Genomic DNA, 25,258 nt, shown 5'->3' with positions numbered 1-25,258 from the left:
ATAAGGACCCCCCTGTACTGCGCAGGCGCAGCGCTTGCGCAGTACGAACGACTAGGAGCCGCCGAAAATAGCCGAAGCTGAAAAACTTCAATCAGCTGTACACAGCGCCTGCGCCCTGGGTCCAGGTTGAAGCCCCACCATCCAGGTGGACCTAGAGGGAGAATAAAAAAGTGCCGAGCGAAGCGAGGGGCCCTCTTACAGGCGCCGCTGATTTCTACTGTATTCGGCTTCGGCTATTTCTGCCGGCTCCTACTGCACAAGCGCTGCGCAGTAGAGGGGGGTCCTTATCCGCCGAGGGGAACTTTCTCGGCAGAACACCGGGATTGAGAGACACCCCGTCCCTCCTTCCTGCTCGCTGCACTCTCAAACCCTCCCTGAGTCCCATCGGCACAAGCGTAGCGCTGAGAATACGGCGCGCGCACTCTCTTTTTTTCTCTCTCCCGTCAAGCCCCGCCCACTGTGCAGTTTCACATTTGTCCTTTCCCATGCTGCACCGGTTCGCAGACTTCCGGTTCAGTGAGGAGGAGGAAGTGTAGAGCTGCTGTCAGTGGTGAGCGGGGCAGGGATGAGGGAGTAATAACTTGTGTACCGAGACAAGGAAGGTGCTTTATACTTGCAACCTGAGCAGCTCTGATGTGTGCTGAAGTATGGCACATGAGTAGATAGCTGTGTGATAAGCGATGACTGTGATACGGCTGCACGTGGCTCATGTTCTACATACAATTCCACAACGTTTTATATCTGCATGATATTCTCACTTTGTTTTCCTGAACGTGTCAGTGAACTATGTTCTATACAGGGTAGTGGAGTGATATTGGATTACCTCAACAGTAATCTTTTATCCATGAGTAGAGCCTTATAGTGGAAATACACGTTCCTGCGTGTGTTGTTTTGTGCATAGGTCACCCCTTTTTACTTGAGTGGACTGCTTTATGCCTGACTAATGCACAAAAGAAGCTCCCTTTTCAGGTGTTGACCCTGATGTATGTGTTTTTTTTTTTTTTCCCCAATGCGCTTTGCTGCGGCTGTTGTGTGATAAAATGCACATCTTTGACACCCCGTTTGGGGTGTCATTAACTCTTAATGGCACCGCAAGCATGATGTGCTCTTGCGTTTCTGCGCACAGGTTTGAAGTGAGACCTTAAAGTGATTTTATTTTTTGCGCTATAAACAAAGACTGACAATTTTGAAGAAAAAAAAAAAAACAACTTTCTGCTATAATACATATTAATGGTGCACTGAATGGAAGTTTTGGCGCTGCAACCGAAAATACAGGATGCACTTTGCCGAAAATGACAGTTTTTAAAAAATGTTAATATTTTGATATATAATTGTATTTAACTTTTTAAAATTAATATCATCAATTTAAATTAATTAATATGAATTTATTGTTGGCCATCAATGGCACCTTTTAGTGCAAGAAAAGCTCAAGAAAAGTCTCTAACCATCTCTTGTAGCATGTCTGCAATCTCTTACTTAAACACATTGCTAATAGTATTAGCAACATTTCCATTTGGTGCACCTCTAGCAGACATCATACAGGAGATGGTCAGAGACTGAAGACATGATACAAAAGATAGATGCAGCCTGTCTGAATCAGAGCGGTGATCTCCTGCTGTGTCACAGAGCTGGATTTGAATTGCCCGGGCTGCAATAACAATGCCCCGCCTCCTGTGATCACGTCACACTGATGTCCCGCAATTGGATCAGTGTGCCGTCTATCACAGGAGGCAGGACATTGTTAGCCCCGGTTCACACAGGGGCGGCACGACTTGCAGGTCGCCTCAGCGAGGCCACCTGCAAACGACTTCCGCGGCGACTTGCAAAACGACTTCTGTATAGAAGTCTATGCAAGTCGCCCCAAGTCGCCCCCAAAGTAGTACAGGAACCTTTTTCTAAGTCGGAGCGACTTGCGTCGCTCCTATTAGAACGGTTCCATTGTACAGAACGGGAGGCGACTTGAACCGGCTCTTAGTGTGGCCTGGGCAGTTCGGCTCCCTGACACAGGGAGATAGCTGCTCTGCAAGGTTAGGAGGACAGTACAGGACAGGACCTTGAGCCGCCAGGATGGTACCCGGCGGTGCGGCCACCGCGCATGCGCAATTATCTGCACTCTTTTCTTTCGGCAATATGCCGAAAACACAATTTTCGGCCGACATGTTTCGCGCGGCTCCATAGAGGCACAGGTCGGAAGTGAGCGTGCACCCTTTGTCCCCATAGCAACGGCATGCTATGGTGATACAAAAAAGAAGAGGTAGTGCCAAAATTGTTGCCAGGGACCCGAGAAGAGGAGGAAGAGTAGCGTACCAGTCTGCGCTTTGCCTACAATGGCCGCTTGTCTGCAGTACAGTGCGGGCAGGCAATTGCTAAGTGGTTAAACACTTAAGCCTTGTACACATGGTCAGATTATTGGACGAATTTTTGTCAGTTTTTGTTGGATGCTAGTCTCAAATCGAAAGTGAAGAGGGTACTAACCAGTGTTACCAACCTTCCGAGGCAAAATTTACTGGCAGGATACCAAAAATTTACAAACGGCACCAATTTTTTACTGGCACTGCAAAAAAGTACCTATAATTACAGTTTTCAGTGCTAAACAGTGCAAATATGAATATTTAAACTATAAACATATATCTAGTGCTATTAGCAATGTGTTTAAGTTTAACAAAAGTAAAAAACATATTTCTGCATTGACACGAAGGTCAGGTTACTATAACCCGGCCAGCACAGAGTTCCCCCTTACATCAGAGTCTGCAGGATTCCCTCTTGCAGTGAAATGAAACTCTTATGTAAAGGGAAATGCTGCAAATCATGATCTAAGGTGGAACTCTGATGTAGAGGGGGGCTCTGGTGACCAGAGACCACCTTATATCAGAGTCCACTTTGTTCTCTTTACATCAGAGTTCCCAATTACATCAGGATCCTCAGATTGAGTTCCTTGTTGCACTGTAAGGGGGAATCCTGCAGACTCTGATGTAAAGGGGAACGCCAGGAACTCTGATGTGGGGCGCACTCTGGTGACAAGAGACCACCTTCCGTACAGTGAATACACTAAGGTAAGGGGGTTTACTAATATAGGGGGGAAACCTTTATATCGGTGCCCCCTTACATCAGTGACTCCCCCTCAGATTGGCCTGGCGGCGCTGTCACTGACCTCCTCTCAGATGCACCGTGCAGGGCTCAGTCAAATGGCTCCAGCTTGGTGGCTCTGGGTTTTATTCTACAAGAGACGGTCAGAGACTGCGGACATGCTACAGGAGACGGTCAGAGACTGCGGACATGCTACAGGAGACGGTCAGAGACTGCGGACATGCTACAGGAGACGGTCAGAGACTGTGGACATGCTACAGGAGACGGTCAGAGACTGCGGACATGCTACAGGAGACGGTCAGAGACTGCGGACATGCTACAGGAGACGGTCAGAGACTGCGGACATGCTACAGGAGACGGTCATAGGCTGCGGACATGCTACAGGAGACGGTCATAGGCTGCGGACATGCTACAGGAGACGGTCATAGGCTGCGGACATGCTACAGGAGACGGTCATAGGCTGCGGACATGCTACAGGAGACGGTCATAGGCTGCGGACATGCTACAGGAGACGGTCATAGGCTGCGGACATGCTACAGGAGACGGTCATAGGCTGCGGACATGCTACAGGAGACGGTCATAGGCTGCGGACATGCTACAGGAGACGGTCATAGGCTGCGGACATGCTACAGGAGACGGTCATAGGCTGCGGACATGCTACAGGAGACGGTCATAGGCTGCGGACATGCTACAGGAGACGGTCATAGGCTGCGGACATGCTACAGGAGACGGTCATAGGCTGCGGACATGCTACAGGAGACGGTCATAGGCTGCGGACATGCTACAGGAGACGGTCATAGGCTGCGGACATGCTACAGGAGACGGTCATAGGCTGCGGACATGCTACAGGAGACGGTCATAGGCTGCGGACATGCTACAGGAGACGGTCATAGGCTGCGGACATGCTACAGGAGACGGTCATAGGCTGCGGACATGCTACAGGAGACGGTCATAGGCTGCGGACATGCTACAGGAGACCAAATGTGCTCACTACTTACTCAGATAAAAAAAATATATATAAATAAACACCTCAAGACCATCAAGCAGATTACATAATTATATTATCACCATACAGTACAAACACAATATACAGCAGCACTTTTTCATCAGAAAATACCAGCCAAATCATATTGCTGCTGCCTCCCCTCTCCTGGCATGCTTGGATTTGTAGTGCCACTGTGCCACAGACACATGAGTTGCTAACTCTGGGGAGGACTGACGTGGCTGTGCCTGTACTGGTGGTGAGCACTGCAGGTAATAGGAGATTGGGGAGAAAACCTCCTCCCTTTAGAAGAAAAGCAGATCTGACACACACAAAAAAACATCTGCACAGTGCACACAAGCCTGCTACAGAAGCCTGCAACACAGCCCATCCTCTGCCCCCCTCCTCCTGCCCATTAACACAAGTAAAGACACAACTGCATTTAGCTAATTGCTAGGCTAGATAAGCTTACCCCCTGCTAGGCTGAAGTCCGTCCGGGCGGGCGCTTCACTGCAGGCTCGCTCACTCCACTCCTCTCCTCCCCCACCTCCCAGCATCTCCCAGAATCAAATAAGGCGCGCTGTCGGAGGAAGGGGGAGGGTACAAGACAAGTAGCAGCAGTCACAGGGATGATCGGAGACTCTCGGCAATGCTTCGGGATGCTTCGGGACTGCACATGCGCAGTTCCGAGCCGGGACCGTCATTTTTACGGGCATGAAATTTTCTTTACGGGTTTTCACTGACATGAAAAAATAGCCCCGTTTTTACGGGCTGCCCGTAAAAACACGGGCGGTTGGCAACACTGGTACTAACCATCAGAAAATTTTCGGACAACAGAATTCAACGTCAGAAGTGACGTAAGGTGTTGAATTGTTTTGTATGTGTTCTTTCATTTCTGAGCATACCTATTCTTGCTCTTGAGATTTTTTTTTTTTTTGGCAGAAAACCATACTAATGAAAATAAAATTGGACGTTGTCATATCAGACAAAACATTTTGGTGCCTGCACATCCAGTTTTTGTCTGTTGAAAATTTTGTAATCTGCTGTCAAAAGCAGCATACTAATAATCAGGAGATCGTTCATCGGACGAAATGTAACTTCAGATTTTCTGACCGTGTACGCGCCTTTACTTTGGACTATTTTGGCGCAAACAAATTATCCAGATGTCCCTTCCCTATGGCAGAAGCTGTAATTCTCTGTAGTAGTAAAGTATTCAGCATTCTCTTCCCTGGGGTGCTCCAGTGACTTCCCCTCTGTTTACTAAACAGCGTTGCTTGCTGTGGTGCCTCTACTACTTAGAAGCCCTGCATTTTTTCAATGAATACAAGGCACTCTCTAATGGTCCAAGAGGGAGCTCATGATGTCATCCGCCGCTCCACCTCAGAACTCCTTGTATTCATTGAAACAAATATAAGGAATCTCCTGAGTGGTGAAGGTGCAGGAGACTGTATATTTAGTGCACACAAATGAAACCACTCATCCACCCACCTGAAAAGAGAAACTGAGAATTACAGCTTTGCCATCGGCCACACAGTTGTGGCATAAGTATAACTCAGTTGGGCCAAGTCAGAGGAAAGTAAGTGTTTTTCAAGAGGTTTTAACCCAAAAAAAAGAGATTCTGTTCCCTTCTAGCAGGTTAAACCGCATAGTGCTTATGTCTAATCTGTCCCTTTCTATGCTGTAAAAAACCTGGTTGATCCTGTCTGTTCTTGTGGCCCCCTATGTAAACTGACCACGGTAATCATGGCTGCTGATCCATGATACGGTGGTCAGTTTATGTGCCTCCATCATCCCACTGCTCTCCTCTAGCCCCCGACCCCCCCCCCCCCCCCCCCCCCGTCAGCCACTCTGTTCTACCAGGCTATACTACAAAGTGTAAATGTATGCCTCTGCCTTATTTCAGATTGTTTCTGTTCGGTCATGTGACTTCTGTCCGCTCTCCTCCCCTGATCTAAGGGTCACAGCAGGAGGGGCTGAGCCGACAGCACACGTATTCATGTGACTTCCCGGGTGACGTCAGTGGGGGATCTTAGATCGGGGGAGGAAAGTGGCCGAAGGTCTTGTGACTAAACAGGAACGTTCTGAAATAAGGTATAAGAGGCATCATTTTATACAAAAATTTACACAGTGTTTTAGAGCTGAACTATTAATTGTTAAAAATTGTGATCTCGATTCAACCCCCCCTGACAATCTCTATTGCAGAGTTTGCCAATTCTTTCATATAACAAGTGGAGAGACTTATCTGCACACTCAGCTGTCAAAAGAAAACATCCTGGCAGTCCCAAGTTTTTAACATGGAACATTGTAACTAACTCTTCCTTCTTAGATCAAAGGGATAAACTTCTGTGTGTAAAGAAAAAATCCAGGCAGTCTGCCAAGTTTTTAACAACATGTAAATGCAGGAAGTTTAACCACTTAAAGTCTAAATCTTTTTCTGACACTTGTTAAGTTAAAATCAATATTTTTTGCTAGAAAATTACTTGGAACCCCCAAACATTATATATCTTTTAGCAGAGACCCTAGGGAATAAAATGTCAATTGCTGCAATATTTTATGTCGCACTGTATTTGCCCAGCCGTCTTTCAAACGCAATTTTTTGGGAAAAAATACACTTCAAAGAATAAAAAAAAAAAAACGAAACAGTAAAGTTTGCCCAATTTTTTTGTTTTAATGTGAAAGATGATGTTACGCTGTAAGAATTGTGAGAGAATCGTGATCTATCTTTTAAGCAAAAAAATTGTGATTCTTATTTTTTCTTATATCGTGCAGCTCTACAGTGTCTTATGGCTTGGTAGAACAGAGGGGCTGGCAGTAATCATTCTTTGACTTTACAACTACTTTAAAGTTATGTGATTTCTGGAGTTATTTTATTAAAGCCCAACTCCAGCTTGAGACAAGGTTACATTACAGTTGCTTAGACCTTTTTCACGCTGCGGCAGTTTTCAGGCGTTTTAGCACTAGAAAAAGCACCTGAAAACTGCTTCCCATGCCACCCGAGTGCTTTCACACCCGGGCGGTGCGCTTGCAGGACGTTAGAAAAAGTCCTGCAAGCAGCATCATTGGGACGGTTTGCAATGAATATGCAGCGCTTCCGGAAGCGCCGCACCACAAGCATTTTTAACCCCTACTTTGAGGTCAAAAGTGCTGCTTAAACAGCGGTAAAGCGACGCTAAAATGAGCAGCGCTTTACTGCTAACGCACGGGCAGCCCCAGTGGGAAAAGGGGTCCTAGTGGTTAGCACTTCTGTCTTTTAGCACTAGGGTCCTGGGTTCAAATCCCCCAAGAAAAGGAGAAGAAACTACAGCATGGAATTTGCATGTTCTGCCTGTACTTGTGTGGGTTTCCACCAGATATTCTGTTTTTCTCCTCTACTCATGCTGGTGCGTTAATGGCTCCTGTCCTAATTGGTACACTTACATGTGTATATGCATGTGAAATGGGGACCTTAGATTACAATCCCCTTGAGTGTAGGGAAGGATGTAAATGTACAATATGTAAAGTGCTGCGTAATTTGTTGGCCCTGTATAAAATACCTGTAGTGAATAAAAAAACAAGTCACCTGCTCCCCAGCTGAAAATAAAAAGGCAGCTCTAGCTTTTATGCGCACCTCTTCTGTAGAGCAATTCAATTCATTTACAATCATTGGTGTTCCTGGGGGGTGGGGAAATAGTGCCCCATCATTTGTAGTCCGGGGGGATAGTGCCCCATCATTGGTGTTCCTGGGGAGGAAATGGTGCCCCATCAATGGTGTTTCTGGGGAGGGGTAATAGTGCCCCATGATTGGTGTTTCTGGAGGAGAGTGGGAATAATACCCCATCATTGGTGTTCCTGGGGGGAAAATAGTGCCCCATAATTGGTTTTCCTGGGGGGGGGGAATATTGCCCCATCATTGGTGTTCCTGGGGGGAAATAGTGCCTCATCAATGGTGTTTCTGGGGGGTGGGAATAGTGCCTCATTATTGGTGTTCCTGGGGGGGGGATAGTGCCCCATCATTGGTGTTCTTTAGGGAGGGGGGATAGTGCCCCATCATTGGTGTTCTTTAGGGAGGGGGGATAGTGCCCCATCATTGGTGTTCTTTAGGGAGGGGGGATAGTGCCCCATCATTGGTGTTCTTTAGGGAGGGGGGATAGTGCCCCATCATTGGTGTTCTTTAGGGAGGGGGGATAGTGCCCCATCATTGGTGTTCTTTAGGGAGGGGGGATAGTGCCCCATCATTGGTGTTCCTGGGGGAGGGGGGATAGTGCCCCATCAATGGTGTTCTTTGGGGAGGGGGGATAGTGCCCCATCATTGGTGTTCCTGGGGGAGGGGGGATAGTGCCCCATCATTGGTGTTCCTGGGGGAGGGGGTATAATGCCCCATCATTGGTGTTGGGGGGGTGGTGCCCCATCATTGGTGTTCCTGGAGGGGAATGATGCCCCATCATTGGTGTTCCTGGAGGGGAATGGTGCCCCATCATTGGTGTTCCTGGGAGGGGGGGAATAGTGCCCCATCATTAGTGTTCCGGGGGGAAATAGTGCCCCATCATTGGTGTTCCTGGGGGGAATAATGCCCCATCATTGGTGTTCCTGGGGGGGAATAATGCCCCATCATTGGTGTTCCTGGGGGGAGGGAATAGTGCCCCATCATTGGTGTTCCTGGGGGGAGGGAATAGTGCCCCATCATTGGTGTTCCTGGGGGGGAATAATGCCCCATCATTGGTGTTCCTGGGGGGGAATAATGCCCCATCATTGGTGTTCCTGGGGGGGAATAATGCCCCATCATTGGTGTTCCTGGGGGGGAATAATGCCCCATCATTGGTGTTCCTGGGGGGGAATAATGCCCCATCATTGGTGTTCCTGGGGGGGAATAATGCCCCATCATTGGTGTTCCTGGGGGGAGGGAATAGTGCCCCATCATTGGTGTTCCTGGGGGGAGGGAATAGTGCCCCATCATTGGTGTTCCTGGGGGGAGGGAATAGTGCCCCATCATTGGTGTTCTGGGGGGAATAGTGCCCCATCGGTGTTCTGGGGGGAATAGTGCCCCATCATTGGTTTTCCTGGGGGGAAATAGTGCCCCATAATTGGCGTTTCTGGGGGGGGGGAGAATAGTGACCAATCATTGGTGTTCCTGGGCGGGAAATAGTGACCAATCATTGGTGTTCCTGGGCGGGAAATAGTGACCCATCATTGGTGTTCCTGGGCGGGAAATAGTGACCCATCATTGGTGTTTCCGGGGGGAGGGGAAATAGTGCCCCATCATTGGTGTTCTTGGGGAGGAATAGTGCTCCATCATTGGTTTTCCTGGGGGGGAATTAGTGCCCCATCATTGGTGTTCCTGGGCGGGAAATAGTGCCCCATCATTGGTGTTCCTGTGGGGGGGAAATAGTGCCCCATCATTGGTGTTCCTGGGGGGGGGAAATAGTGCCCCATCATTGGTGTTCCTGGGGGGGGAAATAGTGCCCCATCATTGGTGTTCCTGGGGGGGGGGGGAAATAGTGCCCCATCATTGATGTTCCTGGGGGGAAATAGTGCCCTATTATTGGTGTTCCGGGGTGGGGGGGATAGTGCCTCATTATTTGTGGTCCGGGGTGGGGGGGGATAGTGCCCCATTATTCGTGTTCGCGCGCGGGGGATAGGGCCCAGTTATTGGTGTTCCCGGGAGGGATAGTGCCCCATCATTGGTGTTCAGGGGGGAATCGTGCCCCATCATTGGTGTTCCTGGGGGGGTGGGGAAATAGTGCCCCATCATTGGTGTTCCTGGGGGGGTGGGGAAATAGTGCCCCATCATTGGTGTTCCTGGGGGGGTGGGGAAATAGTGCCCCATCATTGGTGTTCCTGGGGGGGTGGGGAAATAGTGCCCCATCATTGGTGTTCCTGGGGGGTGGGGAAATAGTGCCCCATCATTGGTGTTCCTGGGGGGTGGGGAAATAGTGCCCCATCATTGGTGTTCCTGGGGGGCGGGGAAATAGTGCCCCATCATTGGTGTTCTTGGGAGGAGGGGAATAGTGCCCCATCATTGGTGTTCCTGGGGGGGAATAATGCCCCATCATTGGTGTTCCTGGGGGGGAATAATGCCCCATCATTGGTGTTCCTGGGGGGGAATAATGCCCCATCATTGGTGTTCCTGGGGGGGAATAATGCCCCATCATTGGTGTTCCTGGGGGGGAATAATGCCCCATCATTGGTGTTCCTGGGGGGGAATAATGCCCCATCATTGGTGTTCCTGGGGGGGAATAATGCCCCATCATTGGTGTTCCTGGGGGGGAATAATGCCCCATCATTGGTGTTCCTGGGGGGAGGGAATAGTGCCCCATCATTGGTGTTCCTGGGGGGAGGGAATAGTGCCCCATCATTGGTGTTCTGGGGGGAATAGTGCCCCATCGGTGTTCTGGGGGGAATAGTGCCCCATCATTGGTGTTCTGGGGGGAATAGTGCCCCATCGGTGTTCTGGGGGGAATAGTGCCCCATCATTGGTTTTCCTGGGGGGAAATAGTGCCCCATAATTGGCGTTTCTGGGGGGGGGAGAATAGTGCCCCATCATTGGTGTTCCTGGGCGGGAAATAGTGACCAATCATTGGTGTTCCTGGGCGGGAAATAGTGACCCATCATTGGTGTTCCTGGGCGGGAAATAGTGACCCATCATTGGTGTTTCCGGGGGGAGGGGAAATAGTGCCCCATCATTGGTGTTCTTGGGGAGGAATAGTGCTCCATCATTGGTTTTCCTGGGGGGGAATTAGTGCCCCATCATTGGTGTTCCTGGGCGGGAAATAGTGCCCCATCATTGGTGTTCCTGTGGGGGGGAAATAGTGCCCCATCATTGGTGTTCCTGGGGGGGGGAAATAGTGCCCCATCATTGGTGTTCCTGGGGGGGGAAATAGTGCCCCATCATTGGTGTTCCTGGGGGGGGGGGGAAATAGTGCCCCATCATTGATGTTCCTGGGGGGAAATAGTGCCCTATTATTGGTGTTCCGGGGTGGGGGGGATAGTGCCTCATTATTTGTGGTCCGGGGTGGGGGGGGATAGTGCCCCATTATTCGTGTTCGCGCGCGGGGGATAGGGCCCAGTTATTGGTGTTCCCGGGAGGGATAGTGCCCCATCATTGGTGTTCAGGGGGGAATCGTGCCCCATCATTGGTGTTCCTGGGGGGGTGGGGAAATAGTGCCCCATCATTGGTGTTCCTGGGGGGGTGGGGAAATAGTGCCCCATCATTGGTGTTCCTGGGGGGGTGGGGAAATAGTGCCCCATCATTGGTGTTCCTGGGGGGGTGGGGAAATAGTGCCCCATCATTGGTGTTCCTGGGGGGTGGGGAAATAGTGCCCCATCATTGGTGTTCCTGGGGGCGGGGAAATAGTGCCCCATCATTGGTGTTCTTGGGAGGAGGGGAATAGTGCCCCATCATTGGTGTTCCTTAGAGGGGGGGGATAGTGCCCCATCGGTGTTCCTGGGAGGGGGGATAGTGCCCCATCATTGGTGTTCCTGGGAGGGGGGAATAGTGCCCCATCATTGGTGTTCCTGGGAGGGGGGAGAGTGCCGCACCATTGGTGTTCCCGGGAAGGGGAAGAGTGCCGCCCCATTGGTGTTCCCGGGAGGGGGAAGAGTGCCGCCCCATTGGTGTTCCCGGGAAGGGGAAGAGTGCCGCCCCATTGGTGTTCCCGGGAAGGGGAAGAGTGCCGCCCCATTGGTGTTCCCGGGAAGGGGAAGAGTGCCGCCCCATTGGTGTTCCCGGGAAGGGGAAGAGTGCCGCCCCATTGGTGTTCCCGGGAAGGGGAAGAGTGCCGCCCCATTGGTGTTCCCGGGAAGGGGAAAAGTGCCGCCCCATTGGTGTTCCCGGGAGGGGGAAGAGTGCCGCCCCATTGGTGTTCCCGGGAAGGGGAAGAGTGCCGCCCCATTGGTGTTCCCGGGAAGGGGAAGAGTGCCGCCCCATTGGTGTTCCCGGGAAGGGGAAGAGTGCCGCCCCATTGGTGTTCCCGGGAAGGGGAAGAGTGCCGCCCCATTGGTGTTCCCGGGAAGGGGAAGAGTGCCGCCCCATTGGTGTTCCCGGGAAGGGGAAAAGTGCCGCCCCATTGGTGTTCCCGGGAAGGGGAAGAGTGCCGCCCCATTGGTGTTCCCGGGAAGGGGAAGAGTGCCGCCCCATTGGTGTTCCCGGGAAGGGGAAGAGTGCCGCCCCATTGGTGTTCCCGGGAAGGGGAAGAGTGCCGCCCCATTGGTGTTCCCGGGAAGGGGAAGAGTGCCGCCCCATTGGTGTTCCCGGGAGGGGGAAGAGTGCCGCCCCATTGGTGTTTTTTCATTATTATTTTAAAGTGGATGTAAACCCAATGTCATCCTTTCTAAACTACAGCCATAGGGGTTATCTATAAGGATATACATGCCTCCTGCATGTATCTTTACCTGTCAAATATCTCCCCTCTGTCTGTTATTAGACCTGAAAAACTGCATATTCTGTGGGTGGGTCTGTTGTCTGGAGCTCGGTGGGTGGAGTCGTGATGTCAGTAGACTCCCCGCCCACCTCTACACTCCCCTTGTCAATATGCATTTTCTCCTGTGTATTTCTAACACTGAACTTCTGCTATGATCTCTAACATCCAGTGAAAAGACAGGAAAGTAACCACATGACTTCAGCATGCCAAATCATGCTGAGGTGTGGAACAGCCAATCCTTGCAGAGCTGTTGAAGAAAGGAGTGGGGGTGGGAATTAAAAAATAATGTCTTAGGCTAGTGCAGGTGATATATAAATCACCTGTCACTCACAGCAAGGGGGAGGATTTGACAAAGTTTTTCTCTGTCAAGATTTATCAATAAAAGAGGATTGCTCAGAGCTGGATTAACTCTTTGTGGCAAGACTGGGCTAAAACGATAGGAAATCTTATACTCTACATTATGACATCAAAAAAAAAAAAAATTCGGGTTTACATCCACTTTAAATAAACAAAAAAATGGCATATTACGTTTTTTTATCTTTTTTTATTTTGTCCGATATATCGATCAAAACAATAATCAGACAACTAATCGATTATGAAAATAAGGATGTAAAGCCAGCCATACGTGAATCAAAATTTGTCTGGTTCAGCGCGGACCGGAAGAATTTCGATTCATGTATGGGCGGAAAGGTTGTACAGAAGTAAATTTACTGATTGACTGCTGTACAGCCATCCTGTCTGATTTTTCCCGCCCAATCAGTGCCGCTGGCTATTGCCGGCAGCCCTGATCAATGTGCTCTGGCGGCAGGGAAGTCTCTTCCACTGTCAGAATCCGTGAGAAGAATTTGCCCATCCACATCGAATGTGTCGATGGAGGAATCAAGTCAGTTCAATTCACCCAACCTTCTGATGGAAATAATAAACTGACCCATCTGTAGACTGCCTAAGGGAAAGTATAAAAAAAAAAATTGGTACATAGACCGCAAGTAGGAGGCTCTTCCCCACAGATCCTCAGGGTACTTGGTAATACTTGGTATTCCTAGCCGAAAACTTCTTGTGTTTATTTTGCACATTTTTGTGCATACGGACATAAACTTGTGAAATAAATTCTAGCTCTCAGAATGGGGTTTTAACTTCTTCAAATAAACATTTATGTATGTATGTGCGTATTTGCGTGCATTCATGCGTACATGTGTAAAATACTGACTGGCAAAACAGATTTCTGTGTTTTTTTTTTTTTAACTCCTCTATACACAGTGCAAGTTTATGCACCTGTGTGTACAGGCACATTGCAAACAATGAGTTGCATTTAGATCAGTAAAAAAATAAAATCTGTATCCTAAAAATGCTAAGTTTATTTGCAGGAAAGTGCAAGCAGCCTTAGGTCACTTTCACACTGAGTCTTTTTTCAGGCGCTTTTGGGCTGAAAATAGCACCTGTAATGCACCTGAAAAACGCCTCCCCTGCAGCCCCAGTGTGATAGCCTGAGTGCTTTCACACTAGAGCGGTGCGTTTGCAGGACGGGGAAAAAAAGTCCTGCAAGCAGCATCTTTGGGCCGTTGCGAGAGCAGTGAACACACCGCTCCTAAAATGCCCCTGTCATTGAAATCAATCGCCAGTGCTTCGGCAGCGACGCTTTGAACCCTTTTTCGGCCGCTAGCGGGGGATAAAAGCGCCCCACTAGTGGCCAAAAAGTGCAGCTAAATCTAGCGGCGCTTTACCGCTAATGCCCCCCCGCCCCAGTGTGAAAGTAGCCTTAGTGTTTCCTCCAGCATTGCAAGAGCACTGCAGGAACTGTGTGGGAGCTGTACTTTTTCAGACTTGTCCAGATTGTGTGGTTCCTTTACCTTATGCTTCGATAGGCAGGGGTGTTTCTGATCTTCCACCCTTCTTCCATGCTTGGGAAGAGCCGGGTACTGCCAGGTGAGTCCTGCCCTGTTTTTTACAGTGGTATATAAAAGAACCACTCCCCTTTTTAAAATCACATTTTGTTGCTTCGCAGCCTGAAATTACGACAGACGCAGTTCAGGATCAATATCTGATCTGATCAGATCTATACTAGCGTCCCCAGCAGTTTAGGGTTCCCAAAAACGCAGTGTTAGTGGGATCAGCCCAGATACCTGCTAGCACCTGCGTTTTGTCCCTCCGCCCGGCCCACCCAAGTGCAGTATCGATCGATCACTGTCACTTACAAAACACTAAACGCATAACTGCAGCGTTTGCAGAGTCAGGCCTGATCCCTGCGATCGCTAACAGTTTTTTTGGAAGCTTTTTATTGAACTGGCAAGCACCAGCGGCCTAGTACACTCCGGTCGTAGTCAAACCAGCGCTGCAGTAACACTTGGTGACATGGCGAGTCCCATAAGTGCAGTTCAAGCTGGTGAGGTGGCAAGCACAAGTAGTGTCCCGCTGCCACCAAAAAGACAAACACAGGCCCGTCATGCCCATAGTGCCCTTCCTGCTGCATTCGCCAATCCTAATTGGGAACACACCGCTTCTGCAGCGCCCGTACTTCCCCCATTCACATCCCCAACCAAATGCAGTCGGCTGCATGAGAGGCATTTTTATGTCCTCCCGAGTACCCCTACCCAACGAACCCCCCCAAAAAGATGTCGTGTCTGCAGCAAGCGCGGATATAGGCGTGACACCCTCTATTATTGTCCCTCCTGTCCTGACAATCCTGGTCTTTGCATTGGTGAATGTTTTGAACGCTACCATGCACTAGTTATTAGCATAGGGTACAGCATTGCACAGACTAGGCACACTTTCACAGGGTCTCCCAAGATGCCATCGCATTTTGAGAGACCCGAACCTGGAACCGGTTACAGTTATAAAAGTTAGTTACAAAAAAAGTGTAAAAAAAATATATATATATATAAAATAAAAAAAAATAGTTGTCGTTTTATTGTTCTCTCTCTCTCTATTGTTCTGCTCTTTTTTTACTGTATTCTATTCTGCAATGTTTTATTGTTATTGTTATTATGTTTTATCATGTTTGTTTTTCAGGTATGTAATTATTTATACTTTACTGTTTACTGTGCTTTATTGTTAACCATTGTTAACCATTTTTTTGTCTTCAGGTACGCCATTCACGACTTTGAATGGTTATACCAGAATGATGCCTGCAGGTTTAGGTATCATCTTGGTATCATTCTTTTCAGCCAGCGGTCGGCTTTCATGTAAAAGCAATCCTAGTGGCTAATTAGCCTCTAGACTGCTTTTACAAGCCGTGGGAGGGAATGCCCCCCCCACACCGTCTTCCGTGTTTTTCTCTGGCTCTCCTGTCTCAACAGGGAACCTGAGAATGCAGCCGGTGATTCAGCCAGCTGACCATAGAGCTGATCAGAGACCAGAGTGGCTCCAAACATCTCTGTGGCCTAAGAAACCGGAAGCTACGATCATTTTATGACTTAGATTTCGCCGGATGTAAATAGCGCCATTGGGAAATTGGGGAAGCATTTTATCACACCGATCTTGGTGTCATCAGATGCTTTGAGGGCAGAGGAGAGATCTAGGGTCTAATAGACCCCAATTTTTTCAAAAAAGAGTACCTGTCACTACCTATTGCTATCATAGGGGATATTTGCATTCCCCGAGATGACAATAAAAATGATTAAAAAAAAAAAAAAATTAAAGGAACAGTTTAAAAATAAGATAAAAAAGCAAAAAAATAATAAAGGGAAAAAAAAAAAAAAAAAAAAAAGCACCCCTGTCGCCCCCTGCTCTCCGGCTAAGGCGAACGCAAACGGCGGTCTGTCGTCAAACGTAAACAGCAATTGCACCATGCATGTGAGGTATCGCCGCGAAGGTCAGATCGAGGGCAGTAATTTTTGCAGTAGACCTCCTCTGTAAATCTAAAGTGGTAACCTGTAAAGGCTTTTAAAGGCTTTTAAAAATGCATTTATTTTGTTGCCACTGCACGTTTGTGCACAATTTTAAAGCATGTCATGTTTGGTATCCATGTACTCGGCCTAAGATCATCTTTTTTATTTCATCAAACATTTGGGCAATATAGTGTGTTTTAGTGCATTAAAATTTAAAAAAGTGTGTTTTTTCCCCAAAAAATGCGTTTGAAAAATCTCTGCGCAAATACTGTGTGAAAAAAAAAAATGAAACACCCACCATTTTAATCTGTAGGGCATTTGCTTTAAAAAAATATATAATGTTTGGGGGTTCAAAGTAATTTTTTTGCAAAAAAAAATAACTTTTTCATGTAAACAATGAGTGTCAGAAAGGGCTTTGTCTTCAAGTGGTTAGAAGAGTTGGTGATGTGTGACATAAGCTTCTAAATGTTGTGCATAAAATGCCAGGACAGTTCAAAACCCCCCCAAATGACCCCATTTTGGAAAGTAGACACCCCAAGCTATTTGCTGAGAGGCATGTCGAGTCCATGGAATATTTTATATTGCGACACAAGTTGCGGGAAAGAGACAAATTTTTTTTTTTTTTTTTGCACAAAGTTGTCACTAAATGATATATTGCTCAAACATGCCATGGGAATATGTGAAATTACACCCCAAAATACATTCTGCTGCTTCTCCTGAGTACGGGGATACCACATGTGTGAGACTTTTTGGGAGCCTAGCTGCGTACGGGACCCCGAAAACCAAGCACCGCCTTCAGGCTTTCTAAGGGCGTGAATTTTTGATTTCACTCTTCACTGCCTATCACAGTTTCGGAGGCCATGGAAAGCCCAGGTGGCACAAAACCCCCCCAAATGACCCAATTTTGGAAAGTAGACACCCAAAGCTATTTGCTGAGAGTTATAGTGAGTATTTTGCAGACCTCACTTTTTGTCACAAAGTTTTGAAAATTGAAAAAAGAAAAAAAAAAAAGTTTTTTCTTGTCTTTTTTCATTTTCAAAAACAAATGAGAGCTGCAAAATACTCACCATGCCTCTCAGCAAATAGCTTGGGGTGTCTACCTTCCAAAATGGGGTCATTTGGGGGGGGGGGTTTGTGCCACCTGGGCATTCCATGGCCTCCGAAACTGTGATAGGCAGTGAAGAGTGAAATCAAAAATTTTCACCCTTGGAAATCCTGAAGGCGGTGCTTGGTTTTCGGGGCCCCGTACGCGGCTAGGCTCCCAAAAAGTCCCACACATGTGGTATCCCCATACTCAGGAGAAGCAGCTAAATGTATTTTGGGGTGCAATTCCACATATGCCCATGCCCTGTGTGAGCAATATATCATTTAGTGACAACTTTGTGCAAAAAAAAAAAGTGTCACTTTCCCGCAACTTGTGTCAAAATATAAAATATTCCATGGACTCAATATGCCTCTCAGCAAATAGCTTGGGGTGTCTACTTTCCAAAATGGGGTCATTTGGGGGGGTTTTGTGCCACCTGGGCATTCCATGGCCTCTGAAACTGTGATAGGCAGTGAAGAGTGAAATCAAAAATTTACACCCTTAGAAATCCTGAAGGCGGTGCTTGGTTTTCGGGGCCCCGTACGCGGCTAAGCTCCCAAAAAGTCCCACACATGTGGTATCCCCATACTCAGGAGAAGCAGCTGAATGTATTTTGGGGTGCAATTCCACATAGGCCCATGGCCTGTGTGAGCAATATATCATTTAGTGACAACTTTTTGTAAATATTTTTTTTTTTTTTTGTCATTATTCAATCACTTGGGACAAAAAAAATAAATATTCAATGGGTTCAACATGCCTCTCAGCAATTTCCTTGGGGTGTCTACTTTCCAAAATGGGGTCATTTGGGGGGGGTTTGTACTGCCCTGCCATTTTAGCACCTCAAGAAATGACATAGGCAGTCATAAATTAAAGGCTGTGTAAATTACAGAAAATGTACCCTAGTTTGTAGACGCTATAACTTTTGCGCAAACCAATAAATATATGCTTATTGACATTTTTTTTACCAAAGACATGTGGCCGAATACATTTTGGCCTAAATGTATGACTAAAATTTAGTTTATTGGATTTTTTTTTTTATAACAAAAAGTAGAAAATATCATTTTTTTTCAAAATTTTCGGTCTTTTTCCGTTTATAGCGCAAAAAATAAAAACTGCAGAGGTGATCAAATACCATCAAAAGAAAGCTCTATTTGTGGGAAGAAAAGGACGCAAATTTCGTTTAGGTACAGCATTGCATGACCGTGCAATTAGCAGTTAAAGCGACGCAGTGCCAAATTGGAAAAAGACCTCTGGTCCTTAGGCAGCATAATGGTCCGGGGCTCAAGTGGTTAACGCAGCCTGAAAAGAACTTTCCTGGAGCATTTCAGTCCCTGGTAGAGCAACTGAAGCAAACAATCAACTATGAGTGGCAAGGCGCTGTCAAAAGATCTCCAGGATAAAGTTATGGAAAGGCAGGAGATAAAAAAAAAAAAAAAAAAAAATTCACAGGCTTTATCAATGCCTAGAAACAGTGAATAATTTTATTGTAAAGGTAAGGGATTGTAAAGGTAACATGTCTATATTTACCTGCTACCTGCTCTTTGCAATGGAATTGAACAGAGCGGCCATGAACCGCCTCTATTCAGGCCCCCCACCGGCAGTCCTGGCCCCTTCCCTCTGTCCAGTGCCCCCATGATTCCATCCCATTAATCTGCTTCCCTTGGGGGTACTCGCGCATGCTCTTATTCGAGTTCCGCTGCTGCGTCCATTGACACAAACAGCAGGACTCTGCCCCCCCCCCCCCCCCCCAAACCCCCCCCCCCCCCACCCTCGCCACTGGCTTTGATGGACAACACTGGGAGCCAATGGCTCCCGGTGCCCCAGCAGAGCCAACCAGACTTGAAAGTGAGGGGAAAATAAACCTGCAGACATACACGGCGCTGGATCGAATGAGGGCTCAGGTAATTTATAGAAGAAGTATAGCCAAAACTCGTTCCGCTGTACTTCTCCTATGGTTCACAGGAGTTCAATTCGTTTTGCACTCCTGTGACACGTTTTCAGCAGAGAGTGGGTTAAAAACACAGATTTTCAGTCTAGACACCGCATCATCTCGACCACTGGATCCGCCAGGTGCCTGGACTGATGCCCATCTCATCCTCTCAGCGAGCCGCTCAGGGCCTGAGAAAGACGCTCCGCCCCCTCCACAGCTCGGCACTCCAACGAGCAAGGAGGGAGCAGAGAGCTGTGACTGTCTGCTCACGGAGCTCTGAAAACCAAGCGATCGGAGGAGTTTGTTCACTCGGCTCTCAGTGTAGAGGGTCGTGGGACAGATCGGACTAATGCTGCATCCACCTAAGTAAGTATGATTGGTGGAAAAAATATTTCTTTATCGTACATCATGGGACACAGAGCCTAAGTAATTAATGGGTTATAGGCCACCTTCAGGTGATGAACACTGGTATACCCAATACAGGAAGTTCACTCCCCTATATAACCCCTCCTCCTTCCAGGAGTACCTCAGTTTTTTCGCCAGTGTCTAAGGTGTTGGTCACGAGTGAAGATGTGCTCTGAGGAGCTCCAGGAGGGATCCATGCTGGATTTAAAAAAACCTCCACAAGCGGATCCATCTACGCCACTGATGCCACAGGATGGTACGTGGGCCTCGCATAGAAAAACAAGGTTTTGCCTGTAACGCCTCTCTTTGAGGGCTGGACCGTAGGAACCAGGACTCTTTTTGGTCTTGCTACATTACCTAAAGTTGTCCTGAGGGGTGCTATACATGTCCAAAGGAGTGGAACCCCTATTAAGGGACCTGGTCTTTGAAGGTTTACTAACGCTGCCCGCTGTGATGGGTGAAGTTTGGATCTGTCTGTTTTCAACAGTATCCTGCAGTGAGGAAAAGGTAAGAGAAAAGCTTAGGAACTGTGAAGTCCACCTATGCCTTTTCTTCCATTTGTAACATCGTAATGCCTTAAAGTCTCCTCTAGAGGGAGTAAGGATACGCATACCCTTTTCAGCTGCTCTGTGTCCAGCTACAACAGTGGTATTTCCTAGTAGCAGGAGGGGGTTCTTTATTATTCCTCTCCCCTCAGTGGTGGAAACTGAGGGGCTGGGGGTACATGTACAGTGCAAGCTACATTACATCCTATCTGTAATCAGTTTGAGCAGTGTTACATGACTCAGTGTGACAGCACTAAAGGTTGATTCACACTTGTAGTAAGCTTCAACCCCCCCCCCCGCCTGCCCCCCCTCCCCCCGAGGGGTGCGGGGCGGCTTCCTTAGAAAAACATTTTATGTTTACTTGCCTTTTATCTAATGCAAGGAAGCCAGCTTTTTTCATGTAATGAGAAGACAGAAACGCCACATGGCGGTTGCAGCCTCCTCTCCTCCTTCGGGTCTGTATCTTAGACCCGAATGCTGTGCCGTCCGCGCGGGCTGAGGTTCACTTTTTGAAAAGAGGAAGAGGGCGGGTCGATGAAAGGGGCGTGGCTAAGGCAGTCAGTGCCGTGTGCGGACTCGGCTTCCTCGTGGAAGCGCACAGGCAATCAGGTTTACACCTGAGAGGTCTTAAAAGGCTGACGCTGTTGTCACTAAATGTCTCTACCAGAGCAGCTGAATGAAGAGTCTGCCACAGGACACAGAACCGCTGGAGCACGTGAGGGGTATACACAGGCATTTCCAGTACAGGAAAATACATTGTTGTTTAACATCAGATTAATCTTTATGCTGCCATTGTTTTTTCTTACTATTGCTCAGAAAATAGTACATTTTTATTATAGTGCCTCTGCTTTTGTGCCTAGCACTATGGCTTCCAAGGTTACCACAAAGGCACCAAAAGTTCCACCCCCAGGCGCTGGGAACTCCAGTCATGCCTCCACACTGTCATCCTCCCCGGAGATACTAGATATGGCAAGCCAGAGTGAGTCTGTGGAACCGATTGGTGGTGCAACTGCTTCTCACACTTCAGCCCCTGTATACGTGACTGAAGATGCATCTTCCTCTGTCCTGCAGGGCCTAGAAGGAAGATTAGCAGCTTTAATCGCATCCTCTATCCAAGTGGACAGGAAGCGTGCTAGATCCCCCTCCCCTATTTCAGACCCCTTACCAAGGGAACAATGGGGACAGGATGAGGTATTACCCTCAGGCGATCGAGAGAAAAAACAAGCTCATTATTCCTATGCGGAGGAAAGAACAGTTGATGATTCAGCTTCGCAATCTGAGGTGCAAATCCTTACGGAAATGGTTCGTTCCACTTTCATGCTACCCCTAACAAAGTCAGCTGAAAATCCGGTTTCTTCCTTGTGTTCTTTAAAACCTTTACAGCCTTTTTATGCGTTTCCTGTCCATGCTTTACTAGAAAAGCTTATTTATGCTGAATGGGATCATCCGGATAAGCATTTTCTCGCTCCAAAGAGATTCTCAGTTCTCTGTCCCATGGAGGAGAAATTCACCAAAAAGTGGAAGGTTCCAGCAGTCGACGCTGCGATTTCCTGTGTGAATAAAAATTTAACTTGTCCAGTAGACAATGCACAAATGCTTGGAATTCCTGTTAAAATCTTCTTTTTCCTTGGCAGGGACTGTTACTCAGCCTGCAGTCGCAACAGTAGGCATCTGTCAGTCCCTAAAGGACCAGTTCACAGATGCTCTTAAAGAGCTCCCTACACAACAGGCCCGTGAGTTGGTCGAACTACCAAAGGCATTATGTTTTGCCATAGACGCTATGAAGGACTCTATTCACCAGGCGTCTCGCCTTGCGCTTGTACTAGTACACATGCGTAGGACCCTTTGGTTAAAAAATTGGTCAGCCGAAGCTCCTTGCTAAAAGCTTCTGGCTAGTTTCCCCTTTCATAGGGAGCGACTATTTGGCGATAATTTGGATAAATACATCCAAAGTATTTCTAGTGGGAAGAGTACTCTCTTGCCAGTCAAAAGAAAGTATAAACATCCTTAATTTAAACAGACTTGTTCTCCTGTGCCAGGGGCATCCGCCTCTAGGCAGTGGTGACGTTCTCCGCCATCAGACTCTAGAGGAAAACCTCAGGGTCAGGCCCAGGCTCAAAGGAAGACCTAGGGCCGTAAATCTGCAAAACAGAATACTAAAGCCTCATCATGAAAACGCGTCCCCCCCTCACCAGAGTGGGGGGAAGACTTCTGTATTACTCAGAAGTCTGACAAAGGGAAATTCAGGACAGATGGGTCATCTTCACGGTGTCTCTAGGATACAAACTTGAATTTCGGGAGTTTCCACCGTCTAGTTTTTTTAGATCAAACGTTCCTAAAGTGAAAAAGCAAACTCTGTTTCAAGCATTAGGCCGATTATTGGTTCAGGGGGGTGATCATACAGATCCCCACAGAAGAGCAAGGTTTGGGGTTTTATTCAAACCTGTTTACGGTACCAAAACCAAATGTGGATGTCAGACCCATTCTAGATCCAAGGAATCTAAATCAGTTCCTGAAGATCCGCACCTTTCGCATGGAGTCGATCAGGTCAGTAGTTTCCATCCACAAAGAAAGAGAACTTCTGGCATTCATCGACATCAGGGACGCATATCTGCATTTCCCTATATTTCCTGCTCACCAAAGGTTTCTGCGGTTCGAAGTAGAACAGATCTTTCAGTTTGTAACCTTGTCCTTCAGGCAATCTACAGCACCCCGGGTGTTCACAAAAGTACTGGCCTCACCTCTAGCCAGGCTAAGGGCACAGGGCATAACAGTCTTGGCATCCCTAGACGATCTATTGTTAATAGACCAGTCAGTGGCTCACTTGGAGCAAAGTGTACGCATTACAACCAGTTACCTGGAAAGTCTGGGTTGGATTGTCAACCTAGAGAAGTCTTCCTTAAAACCACTAAGAAAGCTGGAGTATTTGGGCTTGATTATAGACACAGCCCAGAAGAAGATGTTCTTGCCTGTGGCAAAGATCAGCTCCATACAAGAGCTGGTGCGGACGGTCAGGTCAAAAAAAAATCCCTCAATTCGCCTTTGCATGAGGTTGTTAGGAAAGATGGTGGCTTCATTTGAAGCAGTTCCCTATGCCCAGTTCCATTCAAGACTATTACAAAACAGTATCCTGTCTGCTTGGAACAAAACAATCTAAGCTTTGGACTTGCCAATGCGGCTGTCCCCAATAGTGTCTCAAAGTCTCAGTTGGTTACTAACCCAGAATCTGCTGAAAGGAAAATCCTTCAGTCCAATTATCTGGAAAGTAGTAATGACAGATGCCAACCTTTCAGGCTGGGGAACAGTACTAGAGAAGACGACTGTCCAGGGACTGGTCAAAAACCGAAAGAGCTTTGCCCATCAACATCCTTGATTCGGGCAGTGCGCCTGGCTCTGAAAACCTGGACTTCCAGGTTAAGGGATTGTCCTGTCAGGACCCAATCCGACAATGCCACGGCTGTGGCCTATATCAATCACCAAGGGGGGCACCAAGAGTCTCTCAGCGCAGAGAGAGGTGAACCATATTCTAACTTGGGAAGAAAGGAATGTTCTGTGCCTATCGATAGTCTTCATTCCGGGAGTAGAGAATTGGCAGGCGGACTACTTAAGTTGCCAGCAGTTATGTTTCCTGGTGTGAATCCAAGGGTTGGCACCCTTGGAGATATATCATAGGCAGAATTCTTGCCTTTCTACAATTAGGTGTAGAGATGAAGTTGGCCATGTGTACTATTAAGGGCCAAATCTCAGCCTTATCGATTTTATTTCAAAGACCGCTTGCTACGCATTCTTTAGTCCGGAATTTTATGCAAGGGGTTAATCCACCAGTTAAATCACCCTTGAGCCCTTGGGACTTGAACTTAGTTTTGTCAGTGTTGCAAAAACAGCCATTTGAACCGATACAGCATATTCCCTTAGTCCTTTTGACAAGGAAGCTGGTATTTATGGTTGCTATATCCTCAGCAAGGAGGGTTTCGGAATTGGCTGTTCTTTCTCGTAAAGAGCCATATTTGATTATTCATGAAGACAGAGTGGTGTTACGCCCTCATCTGGGCTTTTTGCCAAAGGTGGTTTCAGGTTTTCACCTGAACCAAGATATTGTCCTGCCATCGTTTTTTCCAAAACCATGTTCCAGGGAAGAAAAGTCACTACATTGTCTTGATGTGGTGAGAGCAGTGAAGATCTATTTAAAGGCAACTGCTCAGATTCATAAGACTGATATCTTATTTATTCTGCCAGAGGGTCCTAAGAAAGGACAGGCAGCGTTGAAATCCACTGTCAAGTGGATTCGACAAGTTAAGGCGCACTCTACCAGGTCGGTTAGTGCTTCTTGGGCAGTGTGTCACCAGGCCTCCATGGCTCAGATCTGCAAGGCCGCAACTTGGTCTTCAGTGCATACATTCACAAAATGTTATCAGGTGGCTGTAAGCAGGTATGAGGATATCGCCTTCGGGTACAGTGTGCTGCAGGCAGCAGTATAAGTCCTCAGATCTGGGGGTGCCCTACGGGTTGTCTCTCCCTCCCCTCAAATAGCATTGCTATGTGTTGTCCCATTAAGTAATTACTTAGGCTCAGTGTCCTATGATGTACGATAAAGAAAATAGGATTTTTAGAACAGCTTACCTGTAAAATCCTTTTCTTGGAGTACATCATGGGACACAGAGGTCCCTCCCCTCTTTTATGGGGTTTAAGTATATTGCTTTGCTACAAAAACTGAGGTACTCCTGGAAGGAGGAGGGGTTATATAGGGGAGTGAACTTCCTGTATTGGGTATACCAGTGTCAACACCTGCTATACCCAGTATGCCCATAACCCATTAAGTAATTACTTAGGCTCTGTGTCCCATGATGTACTCCAAGAAAAGTATTTTACAGTTAAGCTGTTATAAAAATCCTATTTTACATCTCTTTTTAAGGGGGGCTAAGGGGGTGATTTGAATTATCTGTGCTCAACACCAAAGGATATGTCTGGTGGAAATCCAATACAGCTCACCATCCAAATAACATCA

At 47.5% G+C, this 25,258-nt stretch overlaps 1 protein-coding gene across 1 annotated transcript in view; it reads left to right on the top strand.

The window, feature by feature from the left end:
* Positions 1-475: 475 nt before the first annotated feature.
* Positions 476-25,258, top strand: part of DDX20 (DEAD-box helicase 20) — a 102,386-nt gene continuing 77,603 nt past the window's right edge. Inside the window, exon 1 of the mRNA XM_073615737.1 lies at positions 476-550. The gene's annotated coding sequence lies outside the window, so the exon portion shown is untranslated. The remainder of the gene's footprint in view (positions 551-25,258) is intronic.

Source organism: Aquarana catesbeiana, linkage group LG02, assembly GCF_042186555.1.
Source record: "Aquarana catesbeiana isolate 2022-GZ linkage group LG02, ASM4218655v1, whole genome shotgun sequence".
Classification (NCBI taxonomy): Eukaryota; Metazoa; Chordata; class Amphibia; order Anura; family Ranidae; genus Aquarana; species Aquarana catesbeiana.
This window is presented reverse-complemented; position numbering and strand designations above follow the sequence as displayed.